Source organism: Limulus polyphemus, unplaced genomic scaffold (genome assembly GCF_000517525.1).
Source record: "Limulus polyphemus unplaced genomic scaffold, Limulus_polyphemus-2.1.2 Scaffold3182, whole genome shotgun sequence".
NCBI lineage: Eukaryota > Metazoa > Arthropoda > Merostomata > Xiphosura > Limulidae > Limulus > Limulus polyphemus.
The window spans coordinates 2501-19997 of NW_013668792.1; the positions used below are offsets into that span (position 1 = coordinate 2501).

The 17497-nt window shown below is 34.1% G+C and overlaps 1 pseudogene; it reads right to left on the reverse strand.

The window, feature by feature from the left end:
* The window catches only part of LOC106468834, a 90523-nt pseudogene that overhangs the window by 2117 nt on the left and 70909 nt on the right, over nucleotides 1–17497 (reverse strand).

A 17497-nucleotide genomic window follows, 5' to 3' on the forward strand; every position in this document is an offset into this window, starting at 1 on the left:
TGATGCTCTGAAGACGCTTGTTGAGTCTAACCCAAGACAACACACTCGTGAAATGGTCTTGAAATTGCATGCTTTTCATGAAACAATATGTAAACATCAAAGGAATATGGGAAAACTCCATAAAGAAGGTGTTTGAGTGCCTCATAAACTCTCCAATATCATAATTTTCAACGTGTGAATGTTGCTTCGTCTCTTCTGGCGCATATGCGGGTGAACCATTTTTGGACAGAATTGTCAGTGGTGATGAAGAATGGATTCTCTATGCAAATATTAAATGCCAAAAACAATGGCTCAGTACTAGACAACAACCACTTCTGGCCCCAAAACTTGGACTTCATCCACAAAAAGTGATGCTTTGCATTTGGTGGGACATCAAAGTAATAATTTATTTCAAATTCCTCAATCAACAGTGAACTGTCAATGCAGAGATCTATTGTCAGCAACTGGAACATTTAAAATCAAGCCCTTCATCAGAAACGTCCTTCACTTGTCAATCGGAAAGGTGTTGTTCTTCTCCATGACAATGCACATCCACGTGTGGCATATTTGACACAACACAAGATTATGGAGTTGGGTTGGGAAGTTCTCCAGATATGTCACCATCAGATTACCATCTTTTTCGTTCACTGCAACACCATCTTATTAGGAAAACGTATGCAGATGTGGAAGGTGTTAAAGGGGGCATCGACATATTTTTTGTTTCAAAGCCAAGTGATTCTTTTAATCAGGGCATTAAAAACTTGATTGTAAAATGGAAAAGCATCATAAATAAGAATGGAGACTATTTCATTTAATAAATGTTTTGTTTTGATATATATAAGTTGTTCAGGTTTTTTTCACCTAAAAAAAACAACATTAAGTTCTTGACGACCTCATATATGCACATATACGACCAGAAAACATTTAACAATGAGAGTTTCAATAATGGAAAACCTCCAGAATATAAAGAAAAGTAGAATCTCAACATAATTGAAAAATACAAAACCCTTTAACATTGAACACAACATAAAATAATACCTTACATAACCATATTAAACCAAAATCCTTTACAAATTGTAGAAACATGTACAAAAATAATTTTTAATAAAACATACTAAATAATCAAAATACAAAATAAATCCTTCTTGGAAAATTATAAGATTAAAAATATATAAAATTTGAAACCATTAAAACCCTGGGCTTTAGTCAGGGCTCTTCTTGTGTCTTTTAGGCTTGGCTCACAAGTAATGTACTTCTTCATAGAGGTGTATAGTAGATCTTCCTTTCCTCTTAATACACAAAACCCTTGCCTTTGTCCAACCTGTGGTCATCTCCTGTTATTTTCATTTGAGAAGAAGGATCTGATGAGTATAGGATGGTCATTGATGGTAGTTGGGGATACAGTTAGAAATATCATCCTCAACTGCTGCTGGTTTGATTTTGGGGACATTTTTGGTTGTGGCAGCTGGTTTCTAAGGAGATAGAGGCCTCCTTCTTCATCTTGGCCATGGTCTGGTAGACCACTGAGATCAAGGCTCCTTCATCCATTGGGAAAGCCATTGTGAATGTTATAGGTACTGAAGTAGTCTTGGCCCTTAGCGATGGCATTGGTTACCATAGTCATCACTGCAAAGATTTTAATGCCAGTTGAGCTTCATCTGGTTTCTTCTTATATTCCTATTGTTCGGCTGCTCTTTAAGGTGATATTAACTTCAGGAGATCTTCCTTGGCTTTAAGATGTAGTGGTCCTAGCAGAAGTTGGCATACATCTAGAGCTTTTGCCTCATGGTTCTTAATTACTGATGTTGTGGCTGAGCCACTGGTAAACTTGACTTTACTGTCAGAGAAGTAGTGCTTGAATGATCCTTTATGGGGTTTACCACTCTGTCTGACAAGGGCTGGGACTTTTGAGAAGTGAACCTCTCCAATTGGGCCTGCTTGGCTCCCAGAGAATTCAAATCCAGCCCGATAACTGACTTGGCAATCAGCAAGGTCCTGAATGTGCCACACAACTTTATCCACGGATTCTACTGGTTGGAGAGTCAGTCTGACTCAGGGCATTTTTGGATCAGTAGGGAAGTCTAGCTCCTCAAAAAACAGAAACTACTGGTTGTACTATTTTTCATCATAACTTCTTCCTTCCACTTCCTTCCTAACACTCAGAGGCTTTAACACACCAAATAATGAAACACTACAAAATGGCCAAGGATTCAATATTAAACTAGTCTAGATTTAAAATGAAATTCCAGTTGTTTAGAAGGTCAGCTTGGTGTGTAGGTTGAAAAATGATTCATAGGTGCACAATTACAGCCATTATTCTTCTCAAAAATGATCTTTAGAGGTTGAGTGATCAATGAATTACCCTGGCCAGTGACATTTCAACAGGGTTCACATGTGCTCATGCTCTAATCACCTGTACAACAGGTATTCTTAGTGCCCAGAACTTCTTGGTCTCCAGGTTTTGGCACATATTTTACCAACCATGCTGCCTCTTGTGCTGCCTTACCCTTTGACCCAGATAAGTTCCATCCACTACTGTTTGGTTGTTATGAAAACAGCACCTTGTTCCAGTAGCAAAGGAATGAGGTTGAGGCTGCAAAAATAGATCATCACAAGATGACTTGGGTTAGACAATGTCAACCATTATTTTAGACCATTAAAACCCACAGAAGTTTACACTGTCTTTTCTTAGGGACCTTCTTCCAGTTATAACTTTAGTACAAATTTTGGTGCAATTCACATAGTTTCACCAAAAAGGTATTACTTTCCACCCCTCTACTATAATCAAAGCCTTCATTTTCATGCATCTTATACTGTTGTTTTAACTGAAATAATATTCAATTCTACCAAACTATCACTTTGAGTTTCAGCAAAAATGGAAGCAATGGTTTTCAGTGGGGAGAAAAGGTGGGAAGTGTGAGGTGAGTACCTATTGGAAATACATTTTCAGTATAGGAAAATTATAACTTCCGATATAGTACATTACCTCCTCTCACATAAGTAGCTAGAATCCCACATTGACTAGGTGGAGGGACTGGTGTGAGGGAAAGAGAAAAAAGCATCTGAAGGACACTCCTAAAGAGATCTTTGGAGTAGAAGATCATATGTGGGAGACCACACCACTTATGCACCAGGTATACTCTTCACCTAGTGTGACAATCTTTATTAGCATCACACATAATACAAACACAGAGTGTGTACTTGTTTTACTGACAGAGGATAGTCACTTTTATTGGATTCTCTTTTCAAACTTCTTATTCTTTATTCTTCAAAATCATGTTACAGACTGGCCAAACCTAATACTCTTTACTTCACAGGAAATGCCCAGAGTGACTAGCACTATCATATTACTGTTCATTTTTGTTCAAACATAGGTGAGGTCATAGTCTCAAGGTATCTCTTATACTAACATTTTCAATATCTTTGCATAAGGTGCAGTATTGCAGCAATACCTCTCACTGGCAGAACAGGTTTATCTCTGTGAGAATAATAAAGGAACAAAAGCAGCTTGATCAAGATGAAATAAATTGCTTACTTAACCATGTAATATGTGAAACCTACACACATACAGAATAAAGTATAAATTCAGAACAAATACTATAATGATACAAGAAGACAGAGATGCATGGTACATTCATATACTTATACATACCAATTATTTTAAGCAATTCCAACTGTTGTAATGATTTCTATTATTACCTGGGCTCTTAAAAACAACAAAATGTTTTATTTCTTCAATTTGAAATTCCACAGATAGCATAATCAATGTTCCCCAATAGGCTTAACTTCACAAATGACTTGTTTCTAACAGAAATTCCACTTAATTGCTAATCTTTTATTTTATTTTTTTGGTCAAAACATAAACTTATTATTCACAACCGTAGACTAACTAATTAGTTGACAGCAAAACAAACCATTAAAATCATGCAATGATTACTCATTCATTGACTAATGGATTCACAAACATATGCTATGACTGATTATAGCTTAACTCATATTTTATATGGCTCAAATTGTTTCCAGCACTTTGAAGAAAGTTCCAGAAATCTACCTAAACAACAATACAAATTTCTAGAAATGTCTAGCTTCAAATAGAAAAAAGGACTAACTTCCTAACCTTATTTCATATTTAGAAGAAATGTAAGCCTGTAATATTTAAAAAATAAATAATATAAACTTATCCTGAAGCACTTTCTTAAAATACCTAATGTGGTATATACAGGTGAAATGAATGTAGATTTGAACAAGATATGGTATTGCAGAACTGTGCTGAACTTATACTGGCTGAGTTTAAGCTAAGGTATTAACGGACTGAACACATTCTTTATTTGAACATAAAATAAAACATAGTGCGTATACTCTCTTACAATGGACTGTCGTTTCTTTACAGAATCAAGACTAGGCCATTTTTGGATGAGATTAGGAATCAAACTAATTAAAATGAAAGGTTTCTATTTAAAACTAAACCTTACATTTATCTAAAATGACTGCACTACTGTGAGACTAAGCATTCTTATTTCACACAGGTGGAGCCATGATCTCTAGATATTACCTAAACAATTAGTGAAGATGTTGGATATACAAATACTTTTAGTGTAAGAGTTATTGTTTAGTGATTTAATGTAACTCCTTCTAAACCACTGGTTGTACCAAATGGATATTCTCGGTCCCGAGGTTTGCACAAAGGAAAATTTTTTCACCCTACCCATTGGGGAACCCGTGGATTTACTCCAAACCCCTTCTTTTAAACTGTTGGACTCAACAACTTCTAAGTGGTACCAAATTAATCATCTTGGCCCTGAGGTTTGCACAAAGGTAAAATGTTTCACCCAACCCCTTAGGGAACCAGAGTATTTTGTGAAAACACTTTTATGGGGATTCTCTGAAAGCGAGGCCCTAATTTGGTATTGATTTACATTAGAGTATGTAAATAAGTAGGCCTACTAATTACCATTCATAACTTGATTAAAAAATTAAATATGCATTATAACGGCAATGGTCATTAAACTGAAAAACGTGCAAAATAGTTGTTCAAGCATTAAATTTGCATTATAGCAGCCCTGTAAATGTGGGCCATAGGCCCATTGTTTTACTAGTATATACAAACACTTGTGATTTAAGAGGAAAAGCTACAGTATTGACAAACCTTTTCTCTTCTATTTCTGTAGCACGTGTTTTATAAAAAATAATTGGCTCTGCTGCAAATTAAACTATGAGGTCAATTCTTATAACTATTTTTTCAATTCATTTGAAATTATATTTATGATATTCATCAGACATTGATAGTAAAGGTTTCATTTTTACAAAAATAATAACTCTTAACTTTTTCTCATTCAGCACATATGCCATACAACAGGAAAAATTCTAGCTTAGAATTAACAGAAGTTAAGCTCTCCTGCTATATATATGAATGGATAAGATATTTACATTAATAATTCCTTTATTCAGCAAAAACTTCAAAGAATCACAAACAATCTATTTTAAAATCTCTATTCTATAGACCTGTTGAAGTTATAATTTTCCTATATTGAAAATGTATTTCCGATAGGTACTTCCCTCCAGGCACAATATTAGCTTCTTCCTTTTTGTGCTGACCTCTATATGCAAACTTTTTTATAATGCATGCCACAAGCCTTCTGCCCCCCCCCCCTATTGGAATCAACATTGCAAATTATCATGCATCATCTCTCTACCAATAGGAGGGCACTACTATCAAACTGGTTCATGGGGGTTTTACTCATACCTGTTTATAGTTCCCAAAAAGACTGGGGACTGGAGGCCAGTAAACAACCTGTACTATCTCAATCGATATTCTCATGTCCCATGCTTCACATGAAATACTACCTTACTCTTCAGTAGGCATTTTCTCTGTGTCTTTGGATGACCAAGATGGCTGTCTCCAATGCTTATCTGCATATTCCCATATTGGAGCATTCTCGTCCTTATCTTCAGTTTGTCCATTGTGGGTTGGTGTGCTAATTTTGCATCCTACCCTTTGGGCTGGCATAGGCACTGTACATTTTCTGTTGGGTGGGGTTGCACTTTCACTTTTACATGGACGACTGGTTTCTTCTTGCTCATTTTGAACGGGAGTTGGCCTGTCATTATTGCCAGCTCCTTCTCAAAGCTGCTCGTGTGGGCTGGTTGACTAAATTGGAGAAGTCCTTCCTTCATCCTACCCAGTACCTTGTTTATCTGTGTGTTTTCATCAAACCCAGTTCAGTTGGGCCTAAACCTTCCTCTCTCTAGCTCTGTTCTATGGTTTCTCACGTCGGATGACATCTACATTCATCCTACTCCATGGTTGTGTATCAGCAGAAATGGAGTAATTTTTGCACCTAGGCTCTAGCCCAGGGTATTTCAGCTTCTAGTTCTATGGTTGCTGGTATCTCCAAGTTTCTTATGTGGCTTTTTGAGAAGGAGTCTTCTGTCTCCTTGATACTGGGTTATCAGGCAGCCCTATCCCACACTTTCCATTTTCCCATTGCCACAGGGTCTTTCTTTCCCCTGTCCTTGCCATTTTGATCCATTGTTTCTGGATTTGTTGGCTGCCTAGGCATCTGGTACTTCTGGATTGGGACATTAACGTGTTACTCCATTCCCTTACTTTACCCCTGTGATCACCCATTGTACTGTCTCGAGTGTAGCCATTCCTCTGGACTCTTCAATGCACTTCCCCCACTTTCTTCCAGTGGAGTTTGGGAGTCCTTACTACTTGCCAGTTCCAAGCCACTGGGGTGGTTAACCATGGAGGCATCCTGCTGAATGGGTTTGACATAGATGGCTATAACCATTCAGTTCAGAGTAGGGTGGTGGTGTTCTGCCAACGTAGAAGGCATAAAATCCTCTAGATGGGGTGACATACCATGGAGTGAGACGTCTAAATGCAGTTCACCCCTTCACCCCTCTGATTGGGTGCCCTCATCCTACCCTCACAAGGGTATACATGGGATGTTTCCATTTCTATCCTGGGCACTCCATTTTTCTCTCTTACAATGGGGATGTTACTGACCTTTGGACGTTTTGTACCAATCTCATGGTTGCAGGAGTTGATTACTTGCAATGGACTCCCCTCAGATACCGGATGACACAATTCCAGATCCCTGGGTCAGTGCTAATCCTGTATCATGCCCTGGATTCAGTATTTTCCTCACATCCATGATTTTGGGGTTTGAGGTGAAGCTGCATTCTCCATTATCCACTTTCTTCTGTGGGATTGAGTTTCTATATTTATGCAGTTGCGATCACTTTCTTGACTTATCCTCTCCCACTCAGATGTGCTCCCTTCCTTTTCAGCTGTGTTTTTTCCTAGCTGTTCATGGCAAAGAGATACCTGGTTCAGAAGTGGTACAGTGCTCCTCCTCAGATCATCTGATCTGTTTCTCTCATCTACAGAAGTATCCTTTGGATGCTTTTGTGGGTATGTCTGTTCTTCCCTCACACCAGTCCCTCCTCCTCTTCAATGTGGGATTCTAGCTAATCATGTGAGAAATGGAAGTACCGTATAGGAAATTATAATTTTCCTATACTAAAAATGTATTTCTGATAGGTACTTCCCTCTTCTCACACCCCCCACACCCCCATCTACCAAACTTTGAAGTGATGGTTCGGTAGTGGCACATAGAGGGAGTCACATGCATTATAACCCAGTATGGTGGAGAGATGATGCATGATGATTTGCATGAGAGACATATTGGTATTTGCTTGTGGTATACATTATAAAAAAGTTTGCATATAGAGGGCAGCACAAAAAGGGGAAAAGGTAATCTGAGGGGAGGGAAGTACCGTATCAGAAAGAATAGCTACATGTAGTTTCTCCTGCCTTACTTTAGCAAATTAATTTTACAATAATAACTAGTGAGATCTTTTATGCCAGTTTCCAAAGTATTATTTCAAAAAGAATTGATGTTTTGTATTTAATTTTGAAATGCCTTTCCAAAAATACACCAGATCTTTTTTAGACTTGTAACCAGTCTGTCCAAGTAATAGTTTTTATAGTAATATCTAACTTTTTATTTTTTAATCCACGTGAAAATATTAAAATAAAAAACAGCTTTCCAGCTTTGTTAGCATGATACATGTGACTAAATTTTCTTACCTTACTCCAAGGACTAATTCTCCAGAAGAAACTTTGTACATCATTGTTAATAAGAGCAATAGGTTTGGGTTGAAGGCGAGACGTATTTTCACAAGATGGTAGGTAACACACTTTCTGATAAACTGGTTGAGTATCTTTCAAGCAAGCTCCAGGGTATCCAATCTGACCATCAGGAAGTTGACAAATGACATCACGTGTCATAATGCCTTGACCACAGGTGACTGAACACTATGGTAATTAATTATTTACACTTAATATAATACACTTAATAGTTAGCCACTTTTGGCAACACCCTGATAAGAGCACTCAATTAGTAAAATCGTTTTTAATTAATGTTTCTTACACAGGTTATTGTACATCAGAAGAATTTTTTGATCAAAGTTAAAACTGAAAAACAAAACTTCTTGATAATAGCAAGAATAGACAAGAATCCGTAGAACATCTAAAAAGTGTTTTAATCTGTTACTATTAGATATGGCCAATGGAAGATTTAAAATAGCTGGTTCAAATGCATAACATTTTGAACATATAATATTAATCCTGCCTCCTGTAACATATCTGGGTAGAATAACAAAATTAAAGAAGATAAAAATAATATAAAAGATAAATCAAAGTAATAATACAGTTGAGAATGCTCTCATATAAATGTAAGTAACTTTGAAATGTCAACAGCTTGAATTATAAATATATGCAACAATTTAATATTTTTACAACCTCTGACTTGCGTATTCTCTGTTTATTGTTGCATGGCAATGACAAAATTTGTACATACATACTTTAATGCATATACTATATCAACTCACTAAGATGTATTAATGTGAAAATATTCAAGGGCTTATTCTAGTTTAATCATGAAGCTATACAAATCATTCATTCATTATTTCTATGCTGTATGTGAACTTAATTAATTACATTTGTCATACAACATTTTGGTAGGCCTATTATTATTTTTTAAAACAAAATTCTTAATCTAGCCCCTTAGGGATTTTCAAGAATTAGAAGAGTGTATAATAATAGTATTTCAACCACTCTCTGTTCATCACATCCATTACCGACGATGTGTTTCATTCAATCTAGAGCTCTTTAGGGCAGATGGGATACAATGAACACAGTAGTGGTTAGAACACTATTTATATAGGCCATTTGTTATAACAACAATTGTTATGGTGTGAATGCTTTTTATAAGCTGATGAAGCTTGTTGTAAGACATTATGTTAGGCCTATTATTATTATCTTTAATGCTACATTTTTAATTTAGTCCCTTTGGGATTTTCAAGAATTAAAAGAGCGTATAATAATTGTACTTCAACCACTATGTATTCATCATATTGTTGCGTCAGTAAAGTCACATGACTAGTGTGACGCCATGTTTCTAGAACTATCCTGTACCTTGGCGAATGCTCTAGCATTTACTAGATATAGGGTAGTCTGGTATATAAAAGAGGGTGACAACGTGACGGGACAATAGTGTGTGTGTGTAGACAGTGAGTAATTGATCTGCAGTCAGAGAGTATTATTGAGCAAGTTCGTTGTTATAGCGTTTGTTTTAGCGCGATTGTTGAAATTAAGTGTATCGTAAAGTTATATTTGGAAAGAATAAACCAGTTTTATTAAGTAAGGACTTGTGTCGCTAAAGTTTCGTCGGAACGAAGTTACGGAAAGTTAATCAACACAGGGGAGATGTAACAATATCTATTGTTGATGAGGTGTTTTGCTCAATCCAGAGCTCTTCAAGTTGGCTGAGATACAATGAATATAGTAGTGGTCAGAAATCTATTTATATAGGCCATTTGTTACAAAAAAAAATTGTTATGTGAATGCCTCAGGTTTACACTCCAATGTGTAGAAGTTAATGCTTTCTTTTGTTGTTACCTTAAAGCAGCAAATATCTGGATATATATCAGATACAGAAAAATTTAATAAAATGTGTTGCTGGTAATGTACAGCTCTAATGTTTTTAAGAATATGAATTCTTGCTAAAAAAATTAGCGATACACTATACTTTTAACCTCCCGTACTTAGAGTTCAATGAGCCGTTTCAATTGCAATTTTATAATCATGAAATTGATTCAGTTATTATCTAGAACAATCCTCGATGACACTGACACTCATGTATGGAAAGTAATTGTATTCGGAAATAGAATTTAAAAACTGAACAGTAGCAGCAAACAACAAATGAAAACACAACAAATATTGACTTTATATTGATACTGGAGAAAAGTAGGTGTCAATGTTTTACTTTAACGTTTAGAGCACAAACATAGCTCCAATTTCTGTACAAGTAGCAACTGTTGTGAGGAGAGGAAATCCGCTACACACTTCAAATAAAAATCAAGAGATTTTTGTTTAACATAATTATAATGTTTGACCACTCGTATGGCCATAATCAGGTAACTGTCATCTATTATGTGAAATAGTAAAGAAATACTGTGTGAGGAATTTGTTCCAATTTAGAGAGCATATAGGATGACACCTGTGTTTTGATATAAATTAGGTTTTAGTTCATGATTAATTAATGCCTCTTATATATTTCTTTTATCAATGTTGTTCTCATTGCATAATATATTAAAGTTATTAATGTTAGTTGGATGTTGATTCATTGTGCTGTGTTTGTGAATGTGTGATGGGGGTAGTGTTATGTTCTTTGATCCTCATGTTCATGTTGTGTCCTGTTTTGCCTTTGTAAGTGCTATCGCTTTGATCACATTGATACTTTAAGATGCTTTTGTTGCTGAAGTTGTCAGAATAAATTTTCTTAAGAAGATGACCTTTGATTTTAGTGCTCAGTTTTTGAATAAAAGTAGCTTTGCTTATATTGTATTTTTCTGATTAATTTTCAAATGTTTATGATGTTTTTGGTTACATACCTATGATAAGGTAAGACACCTATTATTGTCTCTGGGTTTGTGTATTTTGTTTCCTTCGTGGAGTTTATGTCGTTTTCTTTCTTTCTTTTTGTTATTGAGTTTGTTTTTATATTTGGCTGAGTTCCTATATGTTTAGGGAAGTGACATTTATTAATAAATGTATCAGATATTGATTCTAGTTCATGTTGTAAATTACTGCTACTGCATATTTTGAATGCTGTGTTGTAAATGCATGATAACGTGAGTCCTACTTTATATAGTTGTTATCAATATCAAGTTTATGGAAGGTGTTCATGTTCAAACCATTGGAGTTTCCTTCTGTTGTTATGTTCCAGTAATTTAAAACCTGGTTTTCATTCACTTCTTCATGAGTGAATTTGATGTTAGAGTGAATGTTGCTTACGTGTTGTAGAAATGACTGTTGATGGTTGTTGTCTTCAAATACATGTTGATATTGTTAAAGGCCTAACTTTCTATTTTGTTGATAAACAATTAATATAATCCAAGTGACAAAAGGCTGCCCATGTTTAGGCCATCTATTTGTTCAGAACTTTTATCTTGACAGGTGAAACCTATTTTTAGTGCAAAGTGGAACAAGTCTTTCAAAATTTCCAAGCTCAGGCTGTAAAGCAATTTGTCAGAATCTATTTACATCATTTATGAAACTAGGTTTGTTGCTTCATCTTTTGGTATCGTTGTATACTTGGAGACAACGTCAAAACTGTACATTTTGTGATGATTGTTGTGGTTGTTGAGAATGCTTTGGAATTCTAGAACACCTTTAACCTTGTATTTATTGTGCAAGCTCATGATTATAGCTGCCATAAGTTGAAAGGATGGGGTGGATGTGGATTGGGTTTTCGTAAATCTTCAAAGCACCAAACAAACAAGTGATAAGTGTATTGGTGACTCTTAAGTTGTTATACATTTCTTCTGTGATTTCATTGTTCTCTTTGAACTTTAAAAGTAGGCTATTCAGTTGTCTTCCTTAACATTATTTAAGGTTTTTGGATAGTTCTTTTAATTTGGTTGAATTCTTTAGATGTTTTTTTTTTCAATAAGTTGTGGTAATCTTCCATTTCCATAGTTACAGTTTTACCCTTTTGTCAGCCTTTAGTATGACAACTTGTAAATTATTTCGTAATTTTTTAAGGGCTGATATTTGGTGCTTCATGACATTTTGTTTATTATTATTATGTTTTTTTTTAAGTAGATAACCTTCAATTCTACATGACATTTCTTGGAAGAAATTGTCAAGTTTTGATTGTGAGTTGTGTTTAAATACATTTCTTTTAGATGGATGTCACCTGTATTATGTGATTTGTTTGTCAACAAAATTGAAAGTCAGGCCACTAACATAACTTTACATCCTCCTACACACTAGTTTAGATACATCAACAAGGTATTTTGTGGATTTGAAGACAACAACCATCAACAGTCATTTCTACAACACGTAAGCAACACTCACTCTAATACCAAATTTACTCATGAAGAAGAGAATGAAAACAAGTTTTAAATTACAGGAATATAACAATAGAAAGAAACTCCAACAGTTTTAACAAGAAAATATTCCACAAACCTGGTAATGATAACAACTATATAAAGTAGGACTCAGTCCACTCAACTCAACAAAAAATTGGCACGTTATCATGCATTTACAACACGACATTCAAAATATGCAGTAGCAGTAATTTACAACATGAACTAGAATCAATATCTGATACATTTATTAATAAATATCACTTCCCTAAACATATAGGAACTCAGCCAAATGTAAAAACAAACTCAATAACAAAAAGAAAGAAAGAGAAAATGACATAAACTCCACGAAGGAAACAAAATACACAAACCCAGACACAATAATAGGTGTCTTACCTTATCATAGGTATGTAACCAAAACATCATAAACATTTGAAAATTAATCAAAAATATATAATACGAATCAACATCCAACTAACATAAACAACTTTAAAATATTATGCAGTGAGAACAACATTAATAAAAAAAAGCATTAATTATTTGGGAACTAAAACCCGATTTAAATCTAAACCCAATTTCCATGCTGTATGTTTTCTAAATTGGAACAAAATGCTCGCACAGTATTTCTTTACTATTTCACACAATAGATGACAGTTACCTGATGATGGTCACATAAGTGGTCGAAACGTTGTAATTAAGTTAAGCAAAAAATAAAAATTGACAATCCACTCAAAAGCTGTATCTCTTGACTTATATTTAAAGTAGCAACTATGTTCTCAAAACAAACAAATACAATAAAATTAATCCCAGTGTTTGCTGAAGAGTTAAAGTAAAAAATAAAAACATGCCTGAAATCTTCAAAATATGTACCCCTTCTATACTAACAGCATGTGATACTAATTTTTCTCCAATTTATAGAAAATGAAGTATGTATGTACATGAATTTAGCCTTTTCATACAATGGTAACTTCTAAGTAATGAGCAAACTATGGTTAAGTCATCACAAATGGAACACAAGTGAAATTTCCTTTATTTTTCTGTAAATATTCCACTGTTGTATTATAATAAACCAAAATGTTCATATGACTAATGTGACTCAAACAGTCATTAGTAAGTAGTCATTGTGAATATTTCAACAATAGAATGAACCCAAGATATATCAAAGATTAATTCACACAAAATAAATATGGAATTTGAAAATTATTCTGTGTCAAGATTATTAATATCATATACTGATTAAAACTGCTTATTCTGGTTATTGCTTTGGTTGTGAACATGTATGTATAGCAGCAGTCACGAATTTCATATTTCCAGTTTCCAAAACACATTTTTGTTTTGTTTGATAACACATTTGTTTTCTTTTATAATACTTCAAAAAATATACAGTGAGGACCAGGTATGTATAAAGATAGGGAAATCTGTCACAGCTGACCATACTCTGATCTTATGTCAGAACAGATCATAAGTTAACTGTTCTACAAGAATCAAAACAATTATCAAAATAATAATACTTCAATGAAATATACTTTAATGAAGAACTGTAGGTCTAGGAAATTTTACAAACAGCAAAATGTGTAAAAGGAATACCTATTGTAAAAACTTTTATCATATGCAAGTAATAGAATTCTGTAGCTAGTATACAGCAATAACTGAGATATATTTTTTAATGTTAATTTAACTTTATTATCTTTAAGGTTATGTCCAATTACTAAGTATGATTTTAATCACTTTCATATCAGCCACTATCTAATTAAATTGATTTTTAAGTGATAAGACTACTCTGAGACAAGACAAAAACTATTGAAATTGTAATTAAACATAAAACATAACTTACATGCATGTATTAAACAAATCCACATTTCTATAGCTCATTTTTTAAACATGATAAGTATATGATTCAATTTCTCATTAGTTTTTATTTTAAATTCACTGACTTTTGATAGTGAGATACTATAACTGATATACATAAATGTTTTCTCATATATGTCAGGTAACATTTAATTATTACTGGAGTTTAAATCTCATATTTTTCATCTTGAAAAGATTAAAAGTTAGTAATTTTTGAAAAACTTAAATTCTGTGTGGTAAACTTAAGCTATACACATAAAACAAATACAACAGAGATACTGTCATTATATTCACTGATATAACATAAATTAACTATACAGCAGCTTCAAATGCCAAATTCATCAAAATATAAAACCAATTATGATGCTACAAATAGACTGAGGAAGCTATAATAAGAAAAATTTGTCAGATGCTCAAAGAGAGAAAAATTGTTTGGGAATTTTAGCCCTACTAGCTAAATATAGTACACGTCTCAGAGAAATAGTGTCACTAAAGATTCAAGGTTTCAACCTGATCAAACGAGATATTTTAACATACTCACCTGTGACACTAAATTCCATAGATAGCTTTTTATAGTAAACAAATAATTCCTGCATCAGGCACTTGAAATCAGAACTATGGCAGAGAATTTTATACAGTTTATAAAACTATAGTACAGGCTACACTTAAATGTTTTTCACTAACTATCTTTTATGGTTTTGAGAAAGTTTATATTTCGATTTGGTGAGGTAATTTGTCAATGGCCATTTAGAGCTTTTAACAGTTCTCAGAAATATTTTCCCTTACCATTTGGAACTTTGTACAGTACTTGGAAACCTTTTTTTTCTTACCACTTAGAGCTCTGTGCAGAATTAGGAAACTATTTTTTCTTACCATTTATAACTCTATCCAATACTTTGAAACATTTACCCTCACCATTTAGAAATATGTACAGTGCTTAGAAATCTTTATCCTCACCATTTAGAAATATGTGCAGTGCTTAGAAATCTTTACCCTCACCATTTAGAAATATGTACAGTGCTTAGAAATCTTTATCCTCACCATTTAGAAATATGTACAGTGCTTAGAAATCTTTATCCTCACCATTTAGAAATATGTACAGTGCTTAGAAATCTTTATCCTCACCATTTAGAAATATGTACAGTGCTTAGAAACCTTTATCCTCACCATTTAGAAATATGTACAGTGCTTAGAAACCTTTTCCCTCACCATTTAAAAATATGTACAGTGCTTAGAAACCTTTTCCCTCACCTTTTAGAAATATGTACAGTGCTTAGAAACCTTTATCCTCACCTTATAGAAATATGTACAGTGCTTAGAAACCTTTGTCCTCACCTTATAGAAATATGTACAGTGCTTAGAAACCTTTATCCTCACCTTTTAGAAATATGTAAAGTGCTTAGAAATCTTTATCCTCACCATTTAGAAATATGTACAGTGCTTAGAAATCTTTATCCTCACCTTTTAAAAATATGTACAGTGCTTAGAAATCTTTTCCCTCACCGTTTAAAATTTCATACAGTACTCAGACACTTCTCTGTACTAGGCTACAGTCAAAAGTTCATCAATGACCATTTAGAACAATGTATAATATTCATAAATGTAATGTACCTGACCCCATTCATAAGTTTTCCACTGTCCACATTCTAGCAACTGACACGATTCTTGTGTTGGAGGACGACGTAAGAGGTGGCAAGCATATGCTGGGAGGAAGATGTGGCCATTTTCACTCGCCTGGCAATGTACAGCTCTCTTTCTGACTCCTTTCCCACATGTCACTGAGCACTAAATTCAGTTGAGCAATGGCTTTTATCAGTTTCTTTTATCACCTTATAAGGACAACAGACTAACAGAAGAAAAAAGAAACTGGTTTGAAAAATGCATTAAAATGAACTACAATAAAATAACTAATATTTGTGCAAATTAAATGCTGGAACATTTTAAAAAGGTTTGCACTATTATCATGATTAACTGTGTTAAATATGGTTTTTTCACTCATTACTTCTTTTCTCATTTTATACTACCTAGCGAAAGTTATTTAACATATTGTTACGTCTCCATTCGTTAGTTAATTTTCCGTAAATTTCGTTCCAACGAAACTTTAGCGACACAAGTCCTTTCTGAAATAAAACTGGTTTATTCTTTCTGAATACAACTTTGCAATACACTTAATTTCTACAGTTGCGCTATAACAAACGCTATGATTCACAAGGAACGTCTCACGTGCTCAACTCAACAATACTCTGTCCGCAGTTCAATTACACATTGTTCCCGTCACTTCTTGGCCGGTCTTATATATACATGACTACCCCATATCTAGTAGTCTCCCGACGCTTCATGAACGTTCTAGAAGCGCGTGGCGTGTTACTAGCGTCACGTGACCTCCGCTGTCGTAACAGTATATTGTTGCTATTTACTCAGAAATACTTAACTTTTACACTAAATATACATAAAACTATGACTTCCAGTACTTAAAGTGTTATGAAATCTACTTGCACTTGAAAAGATGTAGTCACTAACCCTTGTTGATTCTTTCAACCATTGAACCACTTCAGTCACGAGTTCTATGAGGTATTCAACTGGAGTAGCCTTCCAAAATTCAAAAGAGATAATATGCTAAACATATTTGATTTCTGTACTTGTGAGATAGCGAATTCTTTTTTGTTTTGTTATGGTCTTGCTTATCGTTCACTTATTATTCCTTCTATCGTTTAATTTATCTATGAATTTTTAGTTATATTAAAACACTAAATCACCTTCTAGCTGATCACATTGATTTTGAGTAAATATGAATATATTATGAAACTAACACCAGCTTCACTGGCGGTGACGTATGAATATTATTATTGTAGCAAAAGAATATGTAAATTTATTATCCCATGAGATGTACTCATCTAACGCAGTGAATAAATACCTTGCCATAAGCATTATAAACTGAGTCATGAGATATTTAGTGAACAATATTGTTACGTCTCCGTTGTTAATTGATTTTCCGTAACTTCGTACCGACGAAACTTAAGCGACACAAGTCTTTACTTAATAAAACTGGTTTATTCTTTCTGAATATAACTTAACCGATACACCCAACTTCAACAATCGCGCTAAACAAACGCTCTAGCAACGAACGTCAATAATACTCTGACCGCAGATCAATTACTCGCTATCTACACACACATTACCACTCCCTTCTTTTATATACCAGCGTAACCTATTTCTAGTAAGAACT